Below are 24,244 nucleotides of genomic sequence, written 5' to 3'. Positions count from 1 at the left end.
CAGCAGGCAGGAGTGTGAAAAGAGAAAAAAAATTTCGAGCCCTTAATTCCAGGCCTAAAACACATGCATAAAGCCAAGACTGTAAGCTTTAAACCACTTAGAATGGTCATTATATTTCAGGAAGGCTAATCTTCACACATACTCTGTTTTCCTCTGGTATTTTCTAGATTTCACCAACAGTCATGCTAAATCACCACTCTGGAGCTGAAGCTGCAAAGGGAAAGTACCCACTCCCTGGACATCCCAGCAGCTCCTTTCAGGGAAACCCAAAGTCCCAGCCAGTGGTCCTAGGCACTTGCACAGCCTGCTGTGCTTGGGTTGTTACCGTAAAGACATCGAGCAGTGTCTTACTTGTCGATGTTTACAATATTGTTTTCATAGTTAATTCTATTTCAAAGAGACTATAAATACCAACTGGAAATTTTATAAAAAGTGATGTTCACATAAAATAATTTTTAGGGGACCTGGGTGGTTTAGGAGGTTAAGCCTCCAAATCTTGATTTTGGCTCAGCTCATGAGATTGAGCCCGGCGGGAGTCTCCTTGACATTCTCTTTCTCTTCCTTTCCCCTGCCCCTCCTCCTGCTCATGCGCGCTCTCTCCCCATCTCTTTAAAAAAATAAAATCTTTAAAAGATTTTTTATTAAATTTAAAAAATCATTTTTATAGGCTGCCTTTCTTTTGTTAACTAAAAGGATACAGAGACTTTATAGGAGAACCATATAAGTCTTAATTCAAAACTGCTTATTAATTCCTCCTTGCTCCTCTTCTACCATTTAACATCAATGAAAAACTGAAACACCTTGAGAATGTGAATTTTTGGAAACTTAGGTGGTTTTATTTTTTTTTCTTAGATGGTTTTAAACTAAACAATCTAAACTTAGATTCTCTTTTAAACATAAATACCATAACTTCCCCTTACTTTTACTCCATATCAATGGATATAGGTTCACCAAATAGCACAAAATTCATGTTTCTTCACAAATGATTACTTCAAAGTGGTGTCATTGCCATTACACACAGTGTTACTTTACATAGCGAGAATTTTTCATCCACTCGTTGACCAGATGTAAGACATCATGGTGGGGCCAGGCCCCAAGGTCACCAAAGGTGAGTAAGAAGAAGGGGGCTGGGCACTCAGAGACACTACACCTCTCTGTGAGGCACTAGACAGGTTACACAACCATCTCACCTCAATTTCTGAATCAACAATATGGAGAAAACCCCCTCATGACAAAGGGCTGTTGCCATTATTTAAATTTGGTAAGGAGTTAAGCACTTCACACAGGGCCTGGAGGAGGGCAAAATGCTCAGCAAATGTCAACTCCCATTTCCTTTCCCACTTTCCAAGGTATAAATGTAACCACTGCGCCAATATGTTACTTTTGGCTATTCAAAAACTGCCATTACTTAATGTCTAATTAGAATGCATTATTTTCCAGGAAAAAACCCTGGCATTTCTGTTCCCATTTTAAAAGTAAAAGGTTTTAAGTGTTTGTGTATGTGTGTGTACATACATACACATATATTTTATAGTGGGCAAAATATACATAACATAAAATTGACCAACTGAACCATTTTAAACTGTACAATTCAGAAGTGTTTACATTACAATGCTACAATCATCACCACCATGTAGTTCTAAAACATCTCCATCACCCCAAACAAACTCCGTATCCATTAAGCTTGCACGTCCTATTCCCCCCTGGTCCAGCTCCTGGGAACCGATGGATTTGCCTCTTCTGGGTATTTCATATAAATGGAACCATTTGATATGGGGCCCTTTGTGTTTGGCCTCTTTCACTTAATGTAGTGTTCTCAAGCCTCATTTGTGTAGAGTATATCAATATTTCATTCCTTTTCATACCAAATAATATTTCAATTATATGGATATACCATTTGGTTTATCCATTTCATCAGTTGATGGACATCTGGGATGTTTCCACCTTTGGGCTACTGTGAATAGTGTGCTGCCATAAACATTCATGTACAAATTTTTGGACATCTGTTTTCAATCATTTTGAGTATCTATATCTAAGAGTGGAATAGGTTTTGAGGATTTTGAACATATGTACACACATATGTATTATAGATACATAAAACACACATATACACATGTATAGTACATACATAGTACACAGATAAAATCAACAAGTGGCTGCACTAAACACACATACACACAGCAAATAAGCTTTTGCTATATACTTTTCTGATCGAGGTCTTTCTTTCTCCATCGTTAGCTGATCTTGACCCTTCCTACCTTCACATTTGAAATCTATTGAACAACTTTACATCCTCCTCACATCCCACCCACTTATGTATTATTTCTATATGCATGAGAGTGCCAACACTTAGGTGTTAAGTGTTAGCTGAAAAAACGAGTATATGAAGCTATACCTTGCATACAGTGAGCATCTGAGGGACATCTGCTCCTTAATCACATCCAAGGTTAAAACAAAGAAGGGCATACTCCATGTTCAGAGTGCAACCTTAAATGGTCAGGGTGCTATCTATTCAAAGTGAATACCTGCTACCAATGTCATTCATATTGTCGAATTACCTTTTCATCACAAACTCTACAATGGTACAGCACAGTAGTTAAAAATATAGGCTTGGAGGCAGACCAGCAGTGGATTCTCCGCTTGCCATGTTACTGTTTGCCGTTCGCATCAGCTTCTATTTGCCCCTCTAATAAAACAAGGAGAAAAGTCCCTACAGTTTCAAGTTGCCAAGAGAACTGAATGACAAAATCCATGTAAAATACTTAAGGTGTCTGGCACTTCAAAGGGATTGCAATTTAAGATAGTGCAATCAAGGGTACTTCTTACCATTAGTAGGTTCCAAATAGGAACTAAATCCCTCTTTTTACCCTAAACTCTCTTAGGCATACCAAAATTTCTGGGAAAACCAATTACAGATGATCCAATCCAGACCCATGGCTTTACACGTACATACAGATGAATCTCAAATTTATAGCTAGAGTTGCAGTCTGAGATACAGACTTGCCTTTTATCCAACTGCCTATGTGAAATCTCCACTTAGATCTCTCAGAGACAGCTTAGAACCAATTTAGCATGCTTAAGGTATTACTGGGATAGGCATATAACAGGAACATTCTATACTATACATGCAACTTTATATGAGCCTTAAACTAGTTCAGAATTTAAAGTTACTAGTATAATGTAAAAATTAACATGGCCCAAACTCAACCACTGCAGATTCGCTCTCCAGCCCCAATCTCCCTTACCATGTCCATAAATGGACTGTGGTGGACTCAACACTCAGATGAAGCACTTAGGCATCACCCTCTTGTGGTACAGAGCAGCACTGGAAGCTAAAGTGCCAATTTTAGATCATGGCTTCTCCAATTTCTATCCCAGTGACTTTGGGCAAGTTACTTGACCTTCCCATATTTCAGTTTCCTTATCCATAAAGTGAGAATAAATAGCACCGTGACATGGAGCTACCACGAAGGTCGAACGAGTGAGTCAGTACACTGAAGTGCATCAAATGCTGCACAAGTTTCCAGTAAGTCATTACCTATTATTGTTATTACTTTCCCTTTGCCTTACACCCACCCTCGACATGTAGTCTAAACCTGACCTCCTCTTGCTCTCTCTCCACTGCCAACAACTCTAGTATAACTCACCACCATCAATTCCCATAAATCTGCATATGGCCCTATAACTTGTCTGCTCACATTCTTGCTCTCCGACAGTTCATTTTCTATAGCAGTCAGAGTAAAACTCTCTAAAACCTAAATCAAATCACCTTCTCTTCTACTCCAATGATTTCCATTCAGAGCTGCAATGACTTCCCATTGAGAGCAAAATTAAAAGAAACCAAATCCTCACGATGACCTAAAATGTCCTATGTGAACCCACTCCTGCTTTCCTCTCTGACCCAGCTGCCTGTACTCTTTCTACTAGCTGCCAGCCACAGCGGCTTTGAATATATCAGAGCTTTTGCACTTACTAATTGTAGCAGGGATTGCTACTTGACCCTCAGTATCCATTCTCCCATTCTTCCTTAGTGTTAGAACTCCCAATTTTCTCATGACTACATGATGTCCTAATACAGAGACGACATTTCCAGCCTGCCTTGGTGGGGGGTGGGGGTGGGGAGGGGTGGCGAGAATAGCTAAGGGAATACATTTTACCAACAAAATCAAAGCAAAAATATCGGAGCACCTGGGTGTCTCAGTCAGTTAAGTGTCTTCCTTCAGCTCAGGTCATGATCCCAGGGTCTTAGGATGGAGCCCTACATTGGACTTCTTGCTCAGCAGAGAGCCTGCTTCTCCTTTTTCCTCTGGCTGCCGTTCCCCCTGCTTGTGCTATCAAATAAATAAAATCTTTAAAAAACAAAAATATCATGTGCAAAATTCAAGAAAAGTCCTGAAAAGGCATATCCCTCTTCAGCAATTCCTTGGTCAGCCAACATGGTGGCTGAGGCTTAGAAAGTCATTCTGAAGCACAAGTTTAGAAAAGCAACAAGACACAAGGAGCCAAAAGCTGTAGTGGGCAAAGCAAAATATAAAAGCAATCTGGGTCCAGGTGATCATCAAGCTCTAGGTTACTAACCTCTGTGTTACTAACATGAGAGAGAAACAGACAATATACCCCTACTTTGTTTAAGCTACTTTAATGAGTTCTCTCCTCATTTCTTTATAGACTGATTTCCTCCACAGATCCCTACATGGCTGTCATTTCTTATCAGTCCAGTGTCCCCTCCAATGGCACCATCTCAGGAAGCCTTCCTTGACCACCCTGGTTCAGCAGGACCCTTTCCCTCTTCCAGTGTCTCCTGCCGCACAGCTCTATGCTTTCTTCTTTGTAGCAGCCAACAGCACAAGCATTTATTTCCTTCCTTATTGTCTATCTCTCCTTCCACCAATGGTAATCCTTTGGGGGCTCTTCTCTACCCTCTCTCCCCAGCATTTAGAATGGCTCCTGGCTCCAAAAGGAATGAAATACATATCTGACGTACAAATGTGTGAATGGCTTGGTTTTGTGTTTCTTCCAAATACTGTGACTTTCTTTCTCAACTCAAATTAGTGAATTCAATTACACGTTTATCGAACACCTACTCTGATGGAGACACTGGGGTAGGCACTGGAGAGACAAAAATAAATGAGGCAGTGTCACTGCCCCCAGGGGCTTCAGAGGGTGACAATAATGAATTCCACATATCTTAACATACCATTAGATATTCAAGGAATAAAAAGGAAGTTGATGGCAGCTTTGCTTTGTATATATTTAGAAGCTGAGACTCTACCCATTATTTTCATTTTTGGAACCAGTTTTGAAACACAATGCAATCATTACTTTAGTGTTTAGACTATCACAAAATATGGACACTTTCCAAAAGAGCTTCAAAATGTCACTAAACACCCAGTTATTGACAATTCTGTCATTGTACCATCCTCCCTTCAAAATCACTTTCTAGCATTCAGATACTTTGAGGAGCCCCTCGCCCCCGGAACAATAACAAGTAGGAGTCTATCAAGACCTTGTAGCAAGACCAAGCACTCCCATGGGGGTGGGAGGAACTCCTAACAGATCTCCTCCATGAAAACATTTTCTGTGCCCTTGAATACGGACTTACCCACATGGTTACAACAGTTTCTCAGCCTAATTCTATTTAAGGTGGGAGCCTTGGAAATTAAACATGCAAAGTGCTGTGAAACCACCCCAAGAATTATGTCCATCCAATCCAAAATTCTCCACTACTATCCAAGATCTCATGTGAAGGTCAGACTTGGACTGTTCTATAAAAAGCAGAATCACTAAATGATATAAAATATAATTTAAAAGCAGATCATATTTTAGAGTTCAAAGGCAGTATTGTTAAGAGCATGGGATTGAGAAAGAGAAAGTCCAGGGTATGAAGACTGGCCCGAGGCACGTGACTTGGGCAGGTGTCTTAATAACCAACCAGCCCAAGCCTGTTCCCTGAGAGCTGATGTGACAAACAAATGGCATCAGAATGGAAATCGCAGTGCCTGGCATAAATGCTCACTACGATGCCAGCAAGAACAATGACGATGACGGCAAGAGTGAGCCAGGATTTGAACCCAGGTCTGACAGTCTCCCAAACTCAATCTCATTTCACTAGTTAAGTTTTCTCATTCTTGGTCACCAATTGAGAGCATCTACAGGAGTCTCCAGCTCTGATTTTTAAGGCATAGAAGCTACAGAGCCTCTGGGGGGTGAGTTTGTTCAACCCCATCACCATGGCAGGTAATTTGTGCAGCAGAAAGAACAGAGACTGAATGGAGAGGAAGTGCCAACTCTCCATGTGGGGGACAAGGCACCATATGGCCCTGCAATTAGGGAGGAAGAAGACTGCCAAGGGCAAAAATAACCCTGGCAAAATCCACTGTGGCTTGTAGGAAATGTCAGCCCAGGTCAGTTTCTTCTTGGTGTCATTCCTTACCATGAATTTGAAAATGATTTCAAAGATGAGAAGGAAGTCTTCCAATAGTGGGTATTTCTAAGGCCAGGTCATTAAAACAATGTTCCCCTTTCCTAAGAGCCTGGTACATGAGCAACTCTTCAAAGGGAAGATCTGCTTCCAGAGAAGATCATGGTTCACTTTGAGGAAGCTTAACAACCTCCTTCTCCCTTCCTGTAAAAGAAGGCAGGTGAACTAGATGAGAGGCGTTGTCTCCTGCAGCTCTGAAACAAGCCTGGGAGTGCAGTCCGGGTGCGGCAAACAACAACAGACAGATGAGGAAGGAAGCTAATGGTCTCATCCTACCAGTACCTGTGCTGAAGTTTACATTCAAAGGTAAGAGGCAGGCAGCACTGAAATAGCATCAGGTTGTATTAACACCTCAACCGTATTTCTCTTATACACGGGTTAATTTCCAGGACAGCAAAGAACACGGTCACCCTTTCCAACCAGAAAGTAACACAAATGTTCACTCTCTCTCTCTTTTAATGGAGTAAAATAATCAGTGACGTTCAAATACCATCATTCATTCCGCTGAAAGCTATTTTATACACTTGCCTGCAAGGGTTGATTCAAAGAAAAACGGCTGAGGCCTGTATTTGGCAAAGTGAAAATTAATATTTCTTAAAATAGAGATCAGTTAGGTAATCTCTATCTTCATTATGACACCTCAGTATTTTTTTCCTGACAGCTTGTAGTCAAAATCACCCTTGATTGCTGCTTCTCTGGTTAAATAGCAGCTGAGGAAGCTGGCTTGGATTCAAGGACCATGTGGAATTTTTAAAAAATACATAACAAGCACTCGAATCACACCCACGTGGTGAGCTGCTCACACCAAGAGGGGCACATGGAAACTAGAAACAAATGAAAAAGGGCAATGCATGCCTCAGCTCCTCCTCACCCAGATCTCACTCCCACTGTGAGGAATGGCATGGACTACATAATTTATAGGCTTTTCTATATATATAAATATCTGTTGTTTTCCTATATTAATATTACTCAGTTTGTGTTTGATATATACTCATTTCTTTGCTATACATCATTATTTTTGTTCTCATCTTATCTCCCCCACTGAGCTCTAAGTCTTGTGAAGCCAGGATACATCTTGGTATCATAACTGTGGGCACACTGTAGGTTTTTAGCTTCTGGTGCTTTCTACAGAGAAGGTTCTCAGGAACCTTGCACTGGAGAATGTAAGTGGGGAAAAAAGTGACAGCTAGTAAAATAGTTTTTTTTTTTTTTAATATATATAAAAAACCTGAAAATATTGCTACAACTTTCCCTTCCTAGAAGTATCTACAAAAAGGAAGATGAGCTTTCTGGCTCGCCCTTATGAAGGTAAAATGAATCAAAAAGGAATCTAGCATCTTCTCAAAGGAGTTACTCCTTTTAACAGGATAGAGGGAAATTTATGCTAGAAATGTACTGTTTTGGTTGATCTGGTCTCCATTTCTCACTTTTTAAAAATATTTTATTTATTTATTTGACACAGAGAGAGAGAAAATAAGCACAAGCAGTGGAAGTGGCAGAGGGAGAAGCAGGCTTCCCAAGGAGCAGGGAGCCTGCTGCGGGGCTCAATCTCAGGACCCTCGGATCATGACCTGAGCTAAAGGCAGATGTTTTAACCGACTGAGGCACACAGGCACCTCCATTCCTCATTTTGTGGTAACCAGCAACCAGCTCCAGAAGTCAGCATGGTCTGGTTATGCTCTAGCCAAAGTGACCAGGGATGGTCATATGACCCAGGTTCATCCAGACTGGACTCAATCTCGGGATGCTGGCTGTTGCTGCTAAGAAAAAAGAAGATCACTTTTCCTTTTTTCTTTTTAAAGATTTTATTTATTTATTCATGAGAGACACAGACACAGGCAGAGCAAGAAGCAGGCTCCATGCAGGGAGCCCAAAGTGGGACTCAATCCCAGGACTCCAGGATCACGCCCTGGGCCGAAGGCAGTGCTAAACTGCTGAGCCACCCAGGCTGCCCAAAAGATAACTTTTCATGGATGTTGCTATAAACTGCAAAGATGGGAGTTTAAAGATGCTAGGGATGGTCCCATGCCCACCAGAGCTGAGTGTGTGAATAAAACCAACAAAGCAAAAGGCAGAGCTGAGATACAGGGACCAGTTCACAACAACCTTTGGATACCTGGATCCACCCATGCCAGGCTCTCTTTGGAATTTTTCATATGTAAACCAATAAATTCTTTCTTCCGTGTGAGGCAGTTTTGAATTCAGATTCTGACTACTGTAATGCAAAGAGTTATAAGTGAAGTATGGTGTTACTGAGGATCAACACAGGTTTGCCAGATTCTGATCCTTCAGGGTATATCCCCAACTCCCCATCATGTGCCATCATCTCCCATTCATTCCATGAAATTCTAGAGGCACTCCACTAAATACTGTCATGCACATTTATAGACCATGTACATTTATTCCAACAAGCCTTTGCTCCTATTACTCCTTCCCTAGGAGATCCTTCCTCCCTTTGTCTGCCTGACAAACTACTATTGATACTTACAAGACCCATTCCCTGGTGGTAGCCATTCCCAACACTCACAAGCAGAAACAACCATATCCTTCAATGTGTTCCCCTTGAATTTTTCCCATGATTGATAGCATCTTATGGCATTTGCTACACTGATTACTGTTATTAGTTTATTTGTTTCCCCCATGCTCGAACGTCCCTACTCAATAACTTCTCTGTCTTTGTCTCCTCAGAGCTTAACATCCAATAAGCGATTATGGAAAGGAGAAAGGAACAAAAGGGGACACAGAGAAGAGGGGTGTTTTCTGAATGCAAGTTTCCAGGACCTGATTATATCTTGTAATAAAAGCAAGAATTTAAACTAGAATTAGTTATTTCCAAAATAACCTCCCAACCTTTTACCTTACGTTGAAACATCACTACATTATTAAATGAATTCAAAGAACCAAACCCTGTTAAACTAACAGTCAAATTAGGATTCCAGGTTCTCCTTAAAACCCTTGAAAGAAAGGTAAACGTTTAAAGACAGAATGAAGTTGCTGATCTTTCAAATGTGATCACAACTGTTCTCTCCCTTTGCCATTTTCCCTAATCTACAGGTTGGCACATAAAGATGAAATCAGAAATCAGAATTATGGGAATCAAGAAAGCAATGGCCTCAAGACCTCCACATTCTCAATACAGTCAATAAAATGGCTTTAACTAGGACAGGCTCAATGGGAAACTCCTTGGGCAGACTCAAAGTACACACTACGCTTTCAGTGGAGTGATAAAACACTATCTTTCTTTCTCTCTCTCTCATCCAAAAATATTTGTCTTGTGTATTATATTTTCTGAAAGAAATACACATATCTAGAAATCGCCTACATGTAGAGTCATACCAAGTTAGACTGGGTTTAACTGCAATTATTATGAAAGCTCTTCGATATCTGGAAAATAAAGTACTAGGGCTATTTAATTACAGCCTGAATGTCATTATCTTCCACTGCTAAGATCTGCTAGATGCTGGACTACCATCTAACTCTCATAAAGCAAGATTCGTATCAGAACCAGAGGGATGTGTGTAGGGTAGCAGTCCAACCCATAGTGGTCACTTTCTCTCCATTTGGTCCTCAGTATTTTTCTTTTATGAAACAAGACACACGCACTAACTACCGTCCAACAGAAAACCTTCTTCCCAACAATCTTGCCAAGGGGACAGCTGAAATGGATATCCCCACTCTCTAGAGAACAAGAAAAACAATTAAAAAAAAAAAAAAAAAGGATGCCTGTGTCCTTTTAACCTGTATCCACATTTGTGATCGCGGGCCAAAGCATATGTGCTCAATAACAGGGGTGTAAGGAAACATATGTTAAATAACTCGCTACAGCACCACTCAGATCAAAAGCAGAGCAAGTCTTTCCAGGCTATTCCTAGACACAAAGGGAGCGGGCTTCCTTTGCACTTAGGCAGACTTGTACAACTAGTTAGCATATGAAGAGAGCCCCGTGCCTGTACCCACTTTCTGGAAACAAAAGCCGTCTGTCATCAATATACAGAGTTTACATACCAATGGTTTCTAATTAACCTTTCACCAGGAGTTTTGACCACAAGTGCCTTTTCCTTCTTAACCTCAGCAACCTAAGGACCAACTCTAGACTTCTTAGTCTTGGCCACTGATGGCTGACAAGGGGCTTTACACAAAGTTTGGATGTGGGAATCAGCTCTGCCACTGAGGAGCTGTGTGAACTTAGTATAGTAACTTAACCTCTCTCGCTCCCTGTATGCTTACTTCCACAGCAAAGGCATACGAGCTCTCCCATGGGAGCAGTGGAAATATTAGATTAAATAACATATGGAGGGACACCTGGGTGGCTCAGCAGTTAAGCGTCTGCCTTTGGTTCAGGGCATGATCCCAGATTCCCGGGATCGAGTCCCAAATTGGGCTCCTTGCATGGAACCTGCTTCTCCCTCTGCCTGTGTCTCTGCCTACCTCTGTGTTTCTCATGAATAAATAAATAAAATCTATTAAAACATATAAAAAAATAACATATGGAAAATCTCTGTCACCGAGATGGGCTGAAAGGGAGCATCACAAACCACACACAGTGACAACCAGTAGTTAGATGTGCAGGAACATCTAAACTATGATGAATATTCTGGATCAACCATCACATCCAATAAATAGGAGATAAACTGCTCCTTAATTTATATTTGTCTTCCTGGACCATTCTATCCAAAGTAACTACAAACCCCTCAACCACACCCCACCCCCACCCCACCATCTCCTCGCCCTGCTTTATTATTTTCCATCAAAGCATATATCATCACTCCCTGGCATTTTACATTTTTTCCCCTCGTATCCGCACGCCATGATGTAAGCTTGGTTGAGCTCATTGCTAGACCTCCAGTGCCCATAACAACACTGCCTGGCAAAAAAGAGCCCCCGGATAAATATTTGCAGGATGATAGGATGAAAATAAGCAAAACAAAAACAAAATTTAAAAATTTTTAAAAAGCCAGAAAAAAATAAGCGTCATACATTTTTATATTTGTTTTGGGGAGAGAGCTGTATTTTTTAAAACTGCAAGTTGCTTTAAATCTGAAACAGGATTATCATGGATCTCGGCAACGCACATTCACCGGATGGCACATTTAACGAAGCTGCCTGAGAGGTGCTGAGGGGGAGGCAAGCTTCTGCCCATACAGAGGTTTTAGGAGAATGAGGTGCACCCATGCACAATAATTTCTGCTCTGCAAACTGTTCCTGTCCCTTCCTCCACCTGGTGACAGCCAACACAGCCATGTCGGTAAAATGTAACAGGGAAGAAGAAAACAGATGTGCTGAGTAGGGCATGGCTGAGCGGACTTCAGGGCTCCCTGCAGTGCTGCCAGCCCTGGTTCCCAACTGCTCCCTGAGTCTGGATGGTTATTAATACCAACAGTATTTTTTGAGAAATAATCAGGCTAAACATATTAAAGAACTTTTTACAAGTATACACTTTTTTCTAGGGTAAAACGACAACAGAAATTGGAACCTGTGTTAAAACATGAAGATGTTTATCACAGCTCCTTAAAAAGGAAAAACTCATCATTTTACAGAAGATTATTAATGAGCAACTTTCTACTCCCGTGTCACAAGATATTATTTAATAATAAAAATATGTATTTGAGGAAAATCAGATTTTTTTTTAACATTTTGTTTATGTATTGAGAGGCACAGAGAGAGGCAGAGACACAGGCAGAGGGAGAAGCAGGCTCCATGCAGGGAGCCTGATGCAGCATCCAATCCTGGGACCGTGGGATCATGCCCTGAGCCGAAGGCAAACGTTCAACTGCTGAGCCGACCAGGCGTTCCGTGGAAAATCAGATTTATATGTGGATATATTTATGATCACAGGGTAAGTGAAAAAAGCAGGAGGAAAACTACATAAACAAGATAATCCTGGGGTGCCTGGATGGCTCAGTCAATTTGGTGTCTGACTCTTGATTTCGGCTTGGGTCATGATATCAGGGGTTTGTGAGACTGAGCCCAAGTGAGGCTCTGCGGTGGTCATGGAATCCGCTTAGGATTCTCTCTCTCCCTCTTACTCACTCGTGCTTTCTGTCTCCAAAAAAAAAAAAAAAAGAAAAGAAAGATAATCCCGATGATCTTTGGGGTATGTGTTTTCTCTATAAAACAAAATGTATTATATACACACATGGAAAGATGACAACAGAAGTAGATGTAACAATAGATATATACAGGTACTATGTCAGAATGTTTACAATGACTATTTCTGGGTTATGAAATTAGAATTTTCCTTTTATTCTTTTTTTTTTTTTAAAGATTTTATTTATTTATGCGTGAGAGACACCCCAGGCTGCAGGCGGCGCTAAACCGCTGAGCCACCCGGGCTGCCCAATTTTCCTTTTATCCTTAATACCTTTTTATATTTTTCAGATTGTCTATAATCACTATTTTAAAATTAAAATACTGGGGCAGCCCCGGTGGCGTGGCGGTTTAGCGCCGCCTGCCTGCAGGCCAGGGTGTGATCCTGGAGACCGGGGATCGAGTCCCGCATGGGGCTCCCCACATGGAGCCTGCCTCTCTCTCTCTCTCTCTTTCTCTCTGTGTGTCTCTATGAATAAATAAATAAAAATATTTTAAAAAATACTGTATGTTATTTTAAAATATTACTCAAAGACTGATGAAAATTCTCTATTTAGTTGCTTACAAATTTGTAATTGAATGAGTTGGTATATCAATCATTACACTGATAGAATGTACACCATGGGGAACATGGGAGTGGCTCAGTATGAGGGTATTGCAAGGAACTTTTAATAGGAATTGGGCATGAATCAGGGGACTACAGGTGAGGGAAGGCTCAAGAAAGCAGAGCTTCCTTCTGGACTTGATGCTATTTGGAAGTGGTGGTAGTTCTATCCTTGCCAAGAGCTAATAAATCGTACCTCAAATGGAGGAGGAACAAAGCAACACTATACTAGAATGGCAGAAATAACGCAGCACCAGTCAGTTGTATTAAGAGGAGAGGAAAGTATTGGGTCATTTTTGTGGTCTGGACAATGTTTATGTTTTTGTCTGTGCTAAGATATGATTACAAGTGGTCTTGTCCTGATCCCTGACCGAGGCCAAACTGATAGTAGCAGGCCAGCTCCAAAATGTCAAGGAATATATATGGTGTCAGGAACATGAAGGAAAAAAACCACAATTAGTGTTGTCTCTGATGATAACCACAATGCAAACCTGATGAGGTTATTTTATAAGTAACACATGTAAGTGTGACGTACAAGTTACAAACTGCCACGCATGTGAATATGTGGCTAACGTCTTCACCACCGCTGTCCACTATATCAGTCTCTTCCAGGTCATAAGAGTTAGTATCGTGGGGCGCCTGGGTGGCTCAATCAGAAGTGCATGAGACTCTTGATCTCAGGATTGTGAGTTCGAGCTCCATGTGGGGTATAGAAATTTCTTAAATAAATAAAACTTAAAAAAAATAAAAATAAAACTTAAAAAAAAAGAGTTGGTGTCTTTTTGGAGGGCTGCCACAGAAACTAGTGCATTAAGTTTTAATTCCTCAAGATGGTCAAGGGTGATAGAAAGAGACCCAGATCTTAGGAATGGACACATACTAAAACTTCTTTTTTTTTTTTTTTAATTTTTCTTTATTTATGATAGTCACACAGGGAGAGAGAGAGAGAGAGGCAGAGACACAGGCAGAGGGAGAAGCAGGCTCCATGCACCGGGAGCCCGACGTGGGATTCGATCCCGGGCCTCCAGGATCGCGCCCTGGGCCAAAGGCAGGCGCCAAACCGCTGCGCCACCCAGGGATCCCCATACTAAAACTTCTACACACAAATTTTAATTACAGAGTTCTTACAAACTCTAACTTTGTCATTCCTTAAAAATCCACTTAAAAACTTGTAACATCTATCCCAAAACATAGTAACTTAAAAAAAAAAACAACCTTATAAATTGAAAAGTAGGCAAGGAAAAAGTAGGCAAAGGTAAAGTGGCATAAAGTGAACAACTAACTTTCAGCGATTCAGCCAAAACACAACAAAAGACAATGCAAATTCCATGTACAATTAACATCTGGGATCTATATGATATGAAAAAGATAACATTTTCAAAATGTATCGACAGAGAATCCCTAGTAGCTTCTTCCTCTTTCTCATGAACCACCTTGCAGTTTGGAGACTACCTGCCTTATGGACCTATACGAGAGGTCAGAATTCTGGAAGGGTGTGTAATATGCTTCTCAAAGTCTAGGAAGTACCCACCTCAAAGCAAAAATTGCTTACTTTGAGACATGCCCTTATTGCTACAAAATTATAAATTCTTAGATGACTCACACTGCACCCATCCATGCATTTAAAAATATCTAGGGAGTTCCTGAGAGGGATACTCTGTCCAGGGCATGGGAGGTCCATAAAGACTACTCCAATGGATGACAACAGGGTCTTCCTAATGAACAATGTCATAGGCAGGAGGATACACCACTTATACAGAAATTCCATCTAGTTGACACTCTGCTCCTTTCCAAAATGAATTTATGCTCATCACCATATCGAAGGGTTGCAGGTATTTTAACAAGACAAAGAAATTCAACAGCCAGTAGTAAAGGGTTAAGGGGGAGGCTGAGTGACATATAATAAATTTTAAATCCAAACTCAGGTAAATCAGGTCCTCTAGGCTTTTTTGTTTTTAATATTTTTAAAAGATTTTATGTATTTATTTGTGAGAGAGAACATGCATGAGCAGGGAGGAGGGGCAGAGAGAGGGAGCAGACTCCCTGCTGAGCCAGGAGCCCTACTGGGAGGAGCAGGGGGCTGGATCCCAAAACCCTGGGATCATCACCTGAGACAAAGGCAGGCACTTAACTTTCTGAGCCACTCAAGGGCCCCTAAACGTTTTTATTCTTATTTAGTACATGCACATAGTGGGGTATGGAACAACAACAACAAAATCACCCAACCAACCAACCTACCCACCCACACAAAACCCCCTCCTAACCCCAGACTTCCCATTTCTCCCCAGAGATAGCCATTGCTTTCTATACACGTGCACATACACATATTCATTCATTTAAAAACATGCAGAGCACTGAACTATAGATTCTGTCCAATACCTTTGTCTGACTAAACAGTATTCATTCATGCAATTATTTATTGAGCAACTATTAAGTAGCAGGCACAGTTCTAAGAGATTCTGAAAAGATGAGGAAAAGAGACGAAGTCCTTGCCTTCATGGAGTTGATATCTCCATGCATATCAGCATATAAACACCACCTCATTATTTCAGGAACTATACATTCATCCTATCGTAAATATATGCAGTAATTTCTTTCATTGCTCTTTTATTGATGGGCATTTAGGTATGTGTCCAGTTAACACATTCTTTTTTTAATATAAACACTGGGCTTACAGCATCCTTTTCATTTATAAACAAATATTTTGGCCAAACTAAACAGCTGTTTAAAACATGTTAATCCATGTCAACATTGTATTTTGAAAATGTTTCATTCAGTGACTTCTTTCCACTTACCAACCTCTATAAAACCATACTGGAGAAGATATTCATTTTATAATTGTTTAACTAAATTAAGATTCCAGGCAATTGTTCATAACAGTTTAACAAAATATGTTACAGTTTTTTTAAAGCCTATGAAGAAAGTAAATGTCACAGTCAATCCATTTTATTCCTGTTGCAACTGTTAGGTGTAGTGCTAATTCTTCCAGCTGGTTTTCAGACAGTTTTAAAATTAAATGTGAAGTTTCCCTAACCCTTAAAAGTCAGTGACTGCTTTGCCAAGAGAAACAGGACTCTTCCCAAACAATTCACTAAGTTCTTATCATGTCAAATGTAGATTGGATGAGCTACATGTATGGAGGAGGGTTGGGTTGCAGGTAGGTAAGCACATGCACACATGAACATGAGTGTGGGTATACAAGTGTGCAATCTCTAAGCTAAGATTTGCAGAAGATTTATGATGCACTACAGCCTAAGGGAGAATGCTGAACCATACTAATTCAAGATACTACAAAATAAAAACAAACCCAATACAGGAGCCTATATCGATCTACAAAGAATTAAGCCCAGCAGGAACATTTCCTGAACCCTGTGTGTGCCAGCCCATGTGCTATTTTAAGTACATTTCTCATTTGGTTGCAGAACAACCCACATTATAGATGTGAAAACTGAGACTTATAGAGGTCCAGGTATTTTGTCAACTTCATTCAGCCCCTAGTGGCTAAAGTTGACCATGAATGCAGATAGCCTCTGTATTAAAATCTATAACTGGTTATGCCACTATGCTCTTGCAACTCCAAAATACATCTACTAAAAGCTATTTGTAAATTATGTGCTAGGCATTTTATATTCATTACTATGTAGCGTACCATTAGGATTTATACATATAAACTCACAAATTCTGTAGATGCCAGTTCCAAGATTCAACCCAAATCTGACTCCACAGTGAATGTTCTTCTATCCACCTCCTGGTGCCCCAGGAATGATATCATGGAGAAGTTTTACTGCCCACCTTCTGCCAAAAGGCAAGGTATGAATGGCTCTGGAGGGATATTGCCGAGATCACATCCCACCACCGCCTTGGGGTTGCTGTGGACACTGGGCAAATTAACCTTCCTGTGCTTGTTTATGTTAAATGGGGTCTCTTGGTGGCTCTATGTACTGAAGACTCCAATACACGAAAACAGCTGAGAACAGGCATCTGGCCAGGTGCCTGGACACTCCTTGCACCTCATGTTATAGGCACGCTGCCCATTACTCATTCTACCGCGGCTACCTTCACATATGTTCTATTCTATATACAAACCACCACAAGCCCAACTCAGGGCACAGCCTCAGGTCAAAACACACCACATGGGGTAGAAAAGGCCACCTACGAAGCTTCATTATTAGGAAAAAAATTAAGGACAGCACTCAACTGAAGAGTAAGAGGAATAAATGAGCAACTCCCAAACTCTTACTCCTGAGCATCTCAAGCAACGTCTCCAACAAACCCTCCCACCCCCCACTCCCACCCCAGGCTACAATCCCTACAGCCCACAGATGCAGATCCGCTGTGGTCCCTTGTAAGAAACTGCTCTGGCAGACAGGCATGATTGCCAAGACTTGCATTTCCTGTGCGCGGGCAGGGAAGCCATGGAAACTGGAGGCTTGGGGCATCTGGGGGCATCCCAGGTGAAGTGGAGCCCTCCCCTCTGCCGAGCAACCTTTTGCTCACAGATGAGGGATCCCAGCAGGGGAGAGGAGGAGGAGGAGGAGGAGGAGGCTGACAAACGGCGAGCCGAGGAGATCTGGGGTGCCCTACTACCCCTCCTTCTGCGCGGGGGACCTCCAGCAGGCTAGGGGGTGGGGGCAGGGAGATGGCTCCACGATGGGGCGCCACACAAAAGGGCCTCCTCTTCAGTCCTTCCCCGCGTTCTCCAGCTGAGCCCAGTTTTCTGCAAACACCGCTCGGAACGAAGCTCGAAATCCAGGCTACCGGAGGGATGGGGGATTGGGGGGGGGGGCACAGTTCATTAAGTGGCAGCAGGCCAGTGAAGTGGGGACGGCGGGGACCGAGGCGGGGAGAGGGGAGGCGGGAGGGCCCCGCCCTGAGGCCGGCGGGAGCGCCCCACGGCATCCCCTGCCCCCATCCCCGCCCTCCCAGCGAGCGGGCCGCGGGCCTCCCGCCACCTGCCCCCGCGCGCGCGGGCCTCGCAGCTCGGCTGTGCGCGCGGGGATGCGGGCGCGGAAAACATGGCTGGCGGGAGCACCGGCGGGAGCATCCAAGGGAGCACTAGGGGGTGCACCGGCGGGAGCTCCGGAGGGAGCACCGGCGGGAGCTCGGGCGGGAGCATCGGCGGGTGCACCGGAGGGAGCACGGCGGGGGGGGGGGGGGGGGGAAGCATCAGCGGGAGCACAGGGGGAGCATCGGCGGGTGCATCGGTGGGAGCACCAGCAGGAGCACCAGCGGGAGCACTAAGGGGTGCATCGGCGGGAGCTCTAAGGGGTGCATCGGCGGGAGCTCTAAGGGGTGCATCGGCGGGAGCTCGGGCGGGAGCATCGGCGGGTGCACCGGAGGGAGCACAGGGGGAGCGTCTGCGGGTGCATCAGCGGGAGCACCGGAGGGAACGCGGGGGGAGGGGGGGAACAGGCGGGTGCATCGGCGGGAGCATCGGCGGGAGCACCAGCGGGCGCCTCTCGGGGGATGCGGCCGCGGAACTTGGACGCCAGGCCCGGGGCACGTGCAGCGCGTTCCCGCCGCTCCCCGGCGCGCTGCCGCCGCCCGCCCCGGGCCTGCCCTCTCCCGCCGCTTCCCCGTCTCCCCGCTGCCCTCGTCCTCCTCCTCCTCGCCGCGCCGCCTCCTTCCAGCCTCCCGGACCCCCCCCCCCCCCCCCCCCCCCGCCGCTGTCACTTGCAAGCCCAAGGACAAACCCCGCCCGCCGTCCCGCCGTCCTGCCGGCGCGCGGTTACCTGCGGGCCCCGAGCGGCCCCGAGGTCCGCCTCGGTCACTGGCGGCGCCCAAGCGCGCGCTCGGCCGCCGCCCGCCGCATCCCCGCGTCTGAGCGGCCCCGCGGCAGCTGCTCCTTTTATGGGGCGGGCGGCGGAGGCTGCGCGGCGTCCCCGGCCCCTGGCTCCGGCCGCCGGCGTCAATGCGCTCTATTCACTCCCGGGGGCCCTCCCGGAGTGCGCGGCCTCCCGCCCGCCCGGGTCCACCGGGCCCGGGGGCGGGGGGGGCGGGGGGAGGCAGTGGAGGCTGAACTCGGCGCGCAGGGCCCCCCCAGCGGGGCAGGCTCACGTGGTCCGACCCCGGGTCCCCTAGGGGTTGCAACCTCCCCGGCAAAGGATGCGCGGATGCAGGTCCCACAGGAGAGTCGCGTTTACTTTAAAATCCAGCAGGAGTGGAGCTGAACTTTCCATCATCATTCCCGTCACCATCATTATTATTTTACCTATAATGACAATTATTCAATAGCACCTGCCGTTTGACTAAGTGATTATTAGGCGCCAAATTATGCTCTGCTACCATCCCCACCTTGGGTAACACAAACCCAATCATATCTTCACGCCCCTGGAAATCTATACTGGTGCTAATCCCTAGACTAAAACGCTAACCACCTTGGCTTAGCATTCAAGGTTCCTTAAAAAGTCTATCCTGGCCCTACCCTTCAGTCCAAAAGCTGGTGCATGTCACCCTCATGCAACCCTAGAAAGGCGGAACTATGTGTCTCCCCTTGGAAAGATGAGAAAGACCTGGCTCAGAGATGTTAAGCCACTGCCAAAGGTCACTCAGCTAAGAAGTGCTTGGGGCGATGTGCCAAGCCAGTCCAAGTGCAAAGTCCTAGATTTTGGTCTCCTCATGCTATTGCCTTTTAAGGCCAGGAGGGCATGCTTTTTTAATTTTGGAAGATACTTCATTCCTTCTTTGGCAAGGATAGAATTAAAAAAAAAAAAAATTGGAACAACCCCCCCGCCTTGGCCAAAAAAAAAAAAAAAAAATCCTGTAGAGCCCCCTTTGAACCTGTCACCTCAGGCCACCTCTTCCTTTTGATTCATCTAAAATTTTAGTTCTAATTTCAGGCGGACCATGCAATAGTGAATGGGGCATTAATAAAAAACAATCAATTTAACTATCTTGGGACTGACCCCCAGTGTGCTGACATCACTGCCTGGGATAGCAAATCATCCCCCAGAGAAGCAGCCAAAAAGCAATTATATGATATACTTTACATAATATCAAAGTGATTTTTCCATATGAATTATAGAGGCAGAGGACAATAAAATCCACAATGTAGGTCTGATGCAGACCTCAAGGGTGTGGAAATGCATTAGGCAAATGAGCAAGTAATGTTACATTTGCTAGTGTCTTTTTTTTTTCTTTTTAAAGCAACCAAGGGGTGGGGGGGTGGAATTTAAAATGAGGGGTTCCCCAAAGCTAAGCTGGTACAATTTCCTTATGCAGAGCTTATCAGAGAACTAGATAAGCCTGATTCTGATAAGATGCCGAAAAGAAATGTCTAGGTTAGTAGCTCCGAAAAGGTGGGAGTGGCGGGGGTGGTTGATATACTCCTGTTGAAGTCAAAGTTATTTTCAATTCTGAATAATTATATTAGGTCATTCAATGTGTGGAATGGAGTGTCTGTAGTACACGGTGTTCCTGCTGAGAGGGTTCTCAAAGGCTCTGTGTTAGGAGGCAGAAAGCCTGTAATTAGAAGCGATGAAGCACCCACCTCTCCATGAAGAGGACTGGAGTACAGCTTGCCCAGGTAATAGGGCTCTGAGGTGCACACAGCAGCATGCCTGACTGCCTGCATGTCCCTGCTTCCCAACATTACCATTTAACTATGCCAAGTTTTATGAGCTTCAAAGGGGATGGGGGAAAAAAAGAATTAAAAGCAAAAGGAAACAAACAAACAAAAAAGCCACTTGATAGGACTCTAAAAAATGTGATTTACAGAAAGAAATATTTGAACCCACATCCAAAAGAAGTTTGCCTCAAACACGGGGGTGGAGACATGGCTTATCCTTTGAAGCAGCCAGCAAAATTCCTAACCACGCTCAGATTCTGAGCTACACAACTTTTCATTTCCTTTGCACTCATGGTAGATTTTCTTAGAAGCCCTCTCAATGCTGCCGGTAAATGCCACTGGGAACAAGAAAATGAGGACATGGTGGTGATGTCACCATCCTTTTGTCTATCTCCACTCGTATATATGAAAATGGGCTTCTTTAGAGGCAGTCTAGCCTTTGAGTCCTGATCCTCTGAATTGCTTACTTTGGTAAGGGCCTGTGAAAACTGAAATTTGCATTTGCCTATAGAGGTAGTATGGCACATTGAAATCAATTCTGTAGCTACCCTTAAATCTCAACCAGATGCACATGTCAGGCCTTGGTAAGGATTATGAATTGATTGTGTATTAATAGTTTTGTGTAATATGCTGACCAATTTAAGATTCTTGTTTACAGATGGTAAATGAGAAATTTCTTAGAGACAGGAAACTACATCTTCATACGATTTGGGGTTTTGCTCATCCATTCAGTACAACAATACATCTCAGGTAAGTTTAGTCCTTGCCTTAGACATAAACAAGAGGTTCTTGATACTCAATTGGAAGAAAAAAGAAAAGGGAAAAAAAGAAAAGAAGAAAAGAAATACTTTCATTATATTTCACTCAACTGCACCATCACCATTCTACCTCAAACAATAATACTAGGTATTGGGTTTTTTTTTTTTTCCGAGCCCCTCAAAATGGATGGCAAAATTGAGTCTGATTTAATCTCTCTACCTGCTATGCCTGCTTTAACAATATTAAGTCATACATTTAGGGCTTGAGTAGCTAGAGGCAGTTTCTACATTAAACCCAACTGGCCACCCAGAACTCATTTTCTCCGTAGTAGGTATCAGCCTTGTCCTACATTTTGCATGGTTGGTATTTATTTTTTTAAGTGCAAACATCATGGCTCTAACAACAAACAGAATTAATTCATTTTGGCTTTGAAATCTTTTTCTTGAAATACAACATCTTTTTCTCTTTTATTCATTCAACACACATTTTTAGAGTGCTTCCTGGTGTTGTGTTCATTATTCTGGGCACTGGAAATGCAATAGTAAATAGACAAAAGGCCCTGTCTTCATGTGGTTTTTTTACCTGTACCTGACTAGAATCCTAACATTCAGTATTGAAAACCTATTGAGACCTGACCCACAATTAATAACCCTAATAATGAGATACTGTATCAGGAAACTCCAATGAATGAATAAACCCAGAAGAGTTTTCCCTGGCTTTAGGATAGGCTATGTATTTGTTTCTCTTGACTTTCTAATTGGTTTTTAATATAAGGCTACACATTGACAGAGATGTTCACTGTTTAGATCTTGGACTTTGAAGTTTACCCATCCTGTGTTGGTTATCCCCAGTCATCACTGTAACCATGGGCAAGTCACTCAATCCCACTAACTCTCGGTTAATTCATTTGGACTTTTTAATGGGGACAATAAGATAGGAATAATAAAATTAAATGAGATAATATAGGAAAATCATTTGGTCTAGAACAGTGTTTCTCAAACTATTTTTCATTATTGTTCCCACCAATGAGCCTTTTTAAGACTTTTTTCTCCCCCCAATCAACTACCCTTCCCTTGTAATTTAAATTCTACAGATGTCCTGTATGTCTGTTTTATGTATAAAGTACAGATAAGCCCTACAATACCTAAAAGGAGTAAGATCCACACCCTGCCCAGAGCCAGTGTTTGCCCTTTAGAGGTATCGGTCCTCATTGGGAAAGCATGGCCTAAAGTCTGACATGTAGCGCTTGTTAAATATTAGCAAATAGAAAAGTCATAGTAAGAAAAATAAAATCAACATGAGATCCTGTATCTCCAAACTAGAGAAGGACGTAAAGTCTGGTAAAATGATGGTATGAGGCCCATCAATTCTGGCACCCCGGAAGCTAGAGCCTGAGCATCTGGAGGCTGGGGTTGGACCTGCATCAAGAAGGCCAGCTTGCTACTGGCAGAAAGGCAAGACCAGCAGCAAGAGAGCTGGACACAGAGTGACAACAGCTCTTAATAGTCAGCTAAGGGTACCCATCACTTGCAAAAGCAAAGAAGACCCAAGACAACACCCAAGTGCTTCCAGATCAACATATTTGCACACAGGTGCTTCCAGATCAACATATTTGCACTCAGGTCTCCTTGCCTGAAAAGTCTTCTCTTCTGTCCCTCTGGGTCTCACTGTTCCACCAAGCCTACCAAAAGCTGATCTTCCTTCCTGAAGTCTTTAGCAGCCCTCAGTCAGATAAACATAAACGGAAGGACAGTCTACAAAATAACTGTCCACAGTTCTTCAAAAGTGTCAAGTTCAAGGGCACCTGGGTGGCTCAGTTAGTTAAGCATCTGTCTTTGGCTCAGGTCAAGATCCCAGGGTCCTTGCTCAGCGGGGAGTTCACTTCTACCTCTCCCTCTACTCTCTCTCTCTCTCTCTCTCACTCTCTAATAAGTAAATAAAACCTTTTAGGGCAGCCTGGGTGGCTCAGTGGTTTGGCGCCACCTTCAGCCCAGGGCATGATCCTGGAGACCCAGGATTGGGTCCCACATCAGGCTTCCTGCATGGAGCCTGCTTCTTCCTCTGCCTCTCTCTCTCTCTCTCTCTCTCTCTCTCTCTCTGTCTCTCATGAATAAATAAATAAAATCTTTAAAAGAAAAAAAAAGTTTAAAAAAAGTATCAAGTTCATAAAGGACAAGGAGAGACTGAAGAATCATCCCAAATTGGAGGAGACATGACAACTAAATACAATGTAGGATCCTAGACTGGATCATGAAAGAGAAAAAGACATTAGTAGCGGGGAAAAGAGTGAAATCCAAATAGACCTGAGTTTAGTTAACAGTGTTGACCCAATATTAATTTCTTGCCTTTGATCACTATACCATGGTTATGTAACATGTTAACATTAGTGGAAGCTGGGTGGAGGATATATAGGAATACTCCCCATACTGTTTTTTTGCAACTATTCTCCAAGTCTAAATTATTTCAAAACAAAAAGTTAAAAAATAAAAGTGTTTTGTTCTTTCATTTTTGTAATACGTGTATCCTGAAGGCCAACCCCCATGCTAGGCCCTTCTAATGGCTTAGATGTTAGCAATGAACCAAACAAGACTAAAATCCCTAACATCATAGATAACATTATCTTCTAGGTATTTCTCTCCTCCTCAGAATACCTATGGACCTTATCTTGTCTACTACTGTCATGCCACATTCATGTCCCCCAGGGTGGGAGTATAAATTGTTCATGGTCTGGGTATAGGTCTTGCCC

General features: G+C 43.2%; 1 protein-coding gene across 24 annotated transcripts in view; it reads right to left on the bottom strand.

Moving 5' to 3' along the window:
- The window catches only part of MAGI1 (membrane associated guanylate kinase, WW and PDZ domain containing 1), a 636,912-nt gene that overhangs the window by 151,201 nt on the left and 461,467 nt on the right, over window positions 1-24,244 (bottom strand). Inside the window, exon 1 of one of the 24 annotated variants that reach the window (XM_072720512.1) lies at window positions 18,905-19,055. The exons of the other annotated variants lie outside the window; for them this stretch is intronic. The gene's annotated coding sequence lies outside the window, so the exon portion shown is untranslated. Of the gene's footprint in view, window positions 1-18,904; window positions 19,056-24,244 lie in introns of those variants that run through there. 24 annotated transcript variants of the gene reach the window in all.

Source organism: Vulpes vulpes, chromosome 9 (assembly GCF_048418805.1).
Source record: "Vulpes vulpes isolate BD-2025 chromosome 9, VulVul3, whole genome shotgun sequence".
NCBI classification, from domain to species: domain Eukaryota; kingdom Metazoa; phylum Chordata; class Mammalia; order Carnivora; family Canidae; genus Vulpes; species Vulpes vulpes.
Note: the sequence above shows the minus strand (reverse complement) of the source record. Positions and strands in the feature narration are given on the sequence as shown.